Consider the following 5,496-nt stretch of genomic DNA (forward strand, 5'->3'; position numbering starts at 1 on the left):
AAATGTGTGGTTCCAAACTATTTTGTTGTATGATTTTTTCAGTAAATGTGTAAAAGGTCTGTTTTCTTCATCAGGGAATTTATGCAGAAAGATTTAAAACCAAACTCGATCTACCGTATGACAAATATGCACTTGCATCTGACTTAGGCCCGTATTCTGAAGTCAGGTTTAACTTAAACCATGGTCTAACTCTGTGCTAAAATTATGGGGAGCCAAAAATTCAAAGATTCTGTTTATATTGTGTATTTCTTATGTTTACTATTTTGTTTCCTTTTGCTTTCACAAAGATGAAAAATACTTCAGTTATCATTCCCAGACAATTATGAACAATTTGGGTGTCATATGAGTTAATAAATTGGATGTGTACTGTTAGGGATTTGTACCCCGATTGGCTCTCCATAGTTAAACCACAACTTTTAACCATGGTTTAATTTAAACCAGAGTTCAGAATACGGGCCATAGAGTTTTGTTATGGTGGTATTTTTCTAGCAATGGATATAACTTACCGAGGCAATAGAATGATCAGTCGGTAATGGAATATCAATGTGTTTTTTTTATGAAGTTTATTTGCAAATCATGGATCTTTCATTACAATCATAAAGTACATACAGATAAGTAGCACGAAGAATAGATGATTCCTGTGGGTGGGGCTTATAAGTACCTGAAGCTTCATAGGAAAATATTTCAACAATTTGGTTATTTGTTCTTATTCATAGATGGTACAGCTCAGATTTCTCTTGTTTGCATGAAAAGAATTGAAAATACAACGGAAATTTAACATGTGATTTTGTTTGTCCAAAAACTACACACAATATGGCTATTTGTTCTTATTCATAGATGGTACAGCTCAGATTTCTCTTGTTTGCATGAAAAGAATTGAAAATACAAAGGAAATTTAACATGTGATTTCGGTAGTCTAGAAACTACACACATGAGGTGTACTCTACCCAACAACACACAGGGCCGGTATTCAATTCAATATTTAAGCCACTTTAAAGTAGTTTACTCAGTATTTTGGTTAAATAAAATACTATAGATCTTTTGTATTCAATTACATTTTTCAGCTAAGTATTTGCCTAAATCTTAGTCAGCTGCCTACCAGACTTGAGTCTTGCTTGCGTGCAGTTTACAAACATCACACATTCTGCGCACAGATGGATACATGCACATTGCGCGCTATTTGGCTCAAAGTGTATGACGTCGCAATGATTATTAGCAAGTATTTAGCTTAAATTTGGCTTGATAAAGTAAAATACTTAGATGTGATCGGAATACAAGTTAAAGCATTTTGCTTATCCAAGAAAATGCTAAGTGAAATACTTTCAATTAAATACCGGCCCAGGGCTATTAAAGAAGAATGAAATCCCTGGTACAAATTAGCTGTAGTGAAAACAGAAATAAAAAACAAAGAATAAGATCAATGAAATTTTGAAAACAATTGAACAGTATAAAATTGTAAGCATTTGATTGCCGCAAACACGAATGCTATGGAGATCCTTCTATTGGCATTGTGACTACAAATTGTGATGTCACACATGAACCACTTTCCCATTTGTACACTGTAAACATCTAGATTTGACATCATTCTTTTGAAGGTACAAACACTTTGTTCGAGATATCTATCATGAAACCTCATATGTCCTCCCATATATGCACCTGGAGGCCGTTTCATAAAGCTGTTCGTAAGTTAAGAGCGACTTTAAGAACGACTGGTGATCCTTTCTTGTGGCAAATGATGTTCACCATTATATGTTCATTGGCAATTATCTAGTCGTTCTTAAAGTCGCTCGTAACTTACGAACAGCTTTATGAAACACCCACCTGATCTACTAACAGATAGACTTGATAAAAGTGTTGATTTAAGTAAAATATGTACAGAAGTAATGGGGGAGTTGTACAAGTGTGCCGTCACAACACTTTAGTCACATTGCGAATTGGAAAATGTTGATATTAGTAATCACACTGATTAGATGGTCATAATTTCACTATTCTCAGACTTTCATTGATTTCATAGACTTAAAGCCAACTTGTTCCAAGAGTTTCGTTCTTCCTTAGGCTTTGGCAAAAACAAACATCTACGTAATAAACAGTAAAGTGGCACCTTCACTTATAGCAGTACATGTGAACAGAAAATTATTTTGGTAAGCTCACTTTAAACTTTCCATATTCAAGGGGCCCTGTAGACTTGATCACAAAATGATGATGTCCAATACAGATTGATTTGTTGCGAGCGGAGTGTTCATCCCTTGTGGCCGGGGTTCAGCTCTTGGTGGCTAGATGTTCTGGCGCAATCTGAACCTTATTCTGTATTAGTAGTAAGTCTTCATTCAACCTTCCTCTTGAGTTTATGCATGATTTGAATCCTTGCTATAATTTAACCCTCCTTGAATGCAAAGATCTAAATTTGATACCTAAAACAAAGACTTAAATTAAAAATTTACAAAAATATTTAACTACACTAAAATAATACAGAGTTAAATTAAAAATTTACAGAAATATATTTAACTATACATGTACTGCAAGGTCATATGATAAATAATTGCACATTATTAAAGCAGGATTAAACCAATATTTATACAGGTAATAGTTTGATGCAGTCCGAACTGAAACCCATTTTCACAAATAACCTTTTTTTCAAATTATGGTAACATTGACCAAGGAAATCAAGGTTCCAGTAGTATTGCCACCTTCAGAAGTTATAGTATTGCCATCTGTTACCACAACGACAAGCTCTTAAAGAAATGGAGGCCCAGGAGGATGTTCAAGACATGAAATTAAAAAAGAAAATCTTATTTTCATTCACAGTATGACAAAATATATCGCTACCAACCTCAATTTAAAGTGTTTTCTGAAGGTTTTTATAGGTGATTTTTGCTGACAACTGTTATAGAGTACCGAAGTGTGATATCAGTTGCCATGGTGTCATGGCAGGCTGGTTCTAAACAGTCGCAACTGACGATTGTACGACTTTGGCTCGTCTGAAAAATAGGTTGCAAGCGATCAAATTCCGATAGCAGCCAATTTCTCCTATGAGAAACAGTCACGCTTTCATTCGGCGGGTTCATTTGTTCAGAACCAGGCCGCCATGACACCCATGGCAACTGACGTCATTGCTTCGGTACTCTATAGCTACCACATTACAAGCTGCTACAATCCTTGCATCTGATTGGTTAAGAGCAATTTAGAAAGTAAAATTCCCAGATGGGATCGTTTGTAAAACATTTTCAACTTAAATCCAGACACTCTTGACTTTCAAAAAGTGACTGCAGTGGGCACTACGGCTAATTTCCAAATTCCAAATCTACACGTACCTTCTCAAAGTGTTTGGATCATGCGAGGTGGGCATGTACTTCATGATTGCCTGAATCTTGTACAAAAAATCACTTGAAGTTTATGAAAGTATATTATATCTTTGCTGGAGTATATACAGGTCAAAAACTGTACAAGAATGCAATATTATAGCCAACATGCTCTGTGCACTATATACAATGTATCTTTGTGGCATGATTTACGAATGCATTGTGACCATATCATTAAAGTCCCAGCTTCATAATCATCTGATACCCTGGAAAACATTTCATGAAACTATTGTTATAAGCTATGGAAATCCTTGCATCTGATTGGCTCAGAGCAAACTACTCAGTGACTATTTGTTGCATGCAACACTCCCCAAATCGACCCAAACAATCAGATTGGAGAACTACTGAAATCCTGACTTATGCTATTTCACAAGATAAGGCCAAATATATATAATTGAAAATCCTGCAATATATTTGTTCAATGCAACATATGGTACGTGTAGCTGGTTGAATAAATAGCAACTTGATAGATTACACAAATTGAACAAACGGTTTACATGCACATGGCAAAGTCTATCATCTCTTTGGTTGATTATATGATGTGAATGAATATTGTTAAAGGGGTACTCCGGGCTGAAGATATTTATATCTAAATAAATAGAATAAAATTCACAGTGCAAAATGCTGAAAATTTTACCAAAATCGGACAACAAATAATGAAGTTATTGAATTTTAAACTTTAGCAATATTTTGTGAAAACAGTTGTATGCACGTCATCATGAATATTCATTAGGTGGGCTGATGATGTCACATCCCCATTTTACTTTTTCTTATGTTATTACATGAAATCATAATCGTTTCATTTTTTTCATAAATGTGTAAATGATGTGTCTCCATTATGATGAAATAACTTGCAGCAATAAATAACTAAAAGACCAAGTGGGGATGTGACATCACCAGCCCACCTAATGAATATTCATAAAGACTTGCCTAAAACTGTTTTGCCGGAATAATACAAATCTTTAAAATTCAATAACTTCGTCATTGTCATCCGATTTTGATATAATTTTCAGCATTTTGCTTTGTGAATTTTACTCTATTTATTGAGATATAAATATATTCATCCTGGAGCATCCCTTTAACTTTCTATTTCAAAATTTCTGAAATAGTAATAGTACAAGTGCCAGCAATATTATGGTTCAACCCTCCCCACCTCTCTATAAAAATGTAAACAACAGAACTCAATTAAATGGACATTTTACAAATGTAACAAAGTTTATTTTGTGGCATACATATGGCACAGAATTTTCTCAATTTGAAAATGATGCAAACCCAACTTGAAGGTCATAAAAAAATTATTTATTCAAGATTTTTTGTAAGAGAAAGCATGCGACGCTATCAAGCACAGATTTTGAATTAACCCGACCAACTGCTGAAATCCTCTAGACTATAGTCTGTGTATAGTGTTACCGTAGCTCTACATGGTACTTGAAATAACTTCAAGGTACTTGCGTAATATTTGTACAAACCATACAAAAACATGAACAAACTGGGGTGTTATTCTGAGATTCATTTTATCTGAGATAAAATGTTTTATCTCTGTTAAAATCAGTGAGATATACCCTTAAAATATTTCCAATTGGTATTCTGAGAACTATTTTATTTTCATTTCATCTCTATATTAAAGACACACCTACTTTTGAAGTAATATCCTATGAGCAACACTGTTTTATAGCTCTCTCATCTTATTCAATCAATGAAAATCCATTCCGCCAGGAGGTGTGGCAAAGGAGTGAGATTGCTTCAATTTGTTGAATTCAAATGCGCTTGCACTATACGCTAGCACATTTTTATATGGAATTTTTTTTTCAAACAACAATATTCTCATCTTTTGCTCGATGTCAATATCACATCATTTCAAAGACAATATTAGTCAAGAAATTCTTATGAAATAATTCCTCTTCCCCAGGAATAATTTTAACCTAAGGCATCTCTCAATGATTATATAATTTTTATATAATTTTATTTTTTTTAATTGAGCTTATTCCCCTAGAAATTAAGTGCTTTAAATATTCTGGCCAAACATAAGTGGCATGGATGAGCTCAATAATCTCACTCAGCTTACCAAAAATGAGTCAGGAAGTCAAAAGAAGACGTTGGAACTGGATAGGTTATGTCCTCACAAAACAGGACAACC

Source organism: Lytechinus pictus, chromosome 16, assembly GCF_037042905.1.
Source record: "Lytechinus pictus isolate F3 Inbred chromosome 16, Lp3.0, whole genome shotgun sequence".
NCBI lineage: Eukaryota > Metazoa > Echinodermata > Echinoidea > Temnopleuroida > Toxopneustidae > Lytechinus > Lytechinus pictus.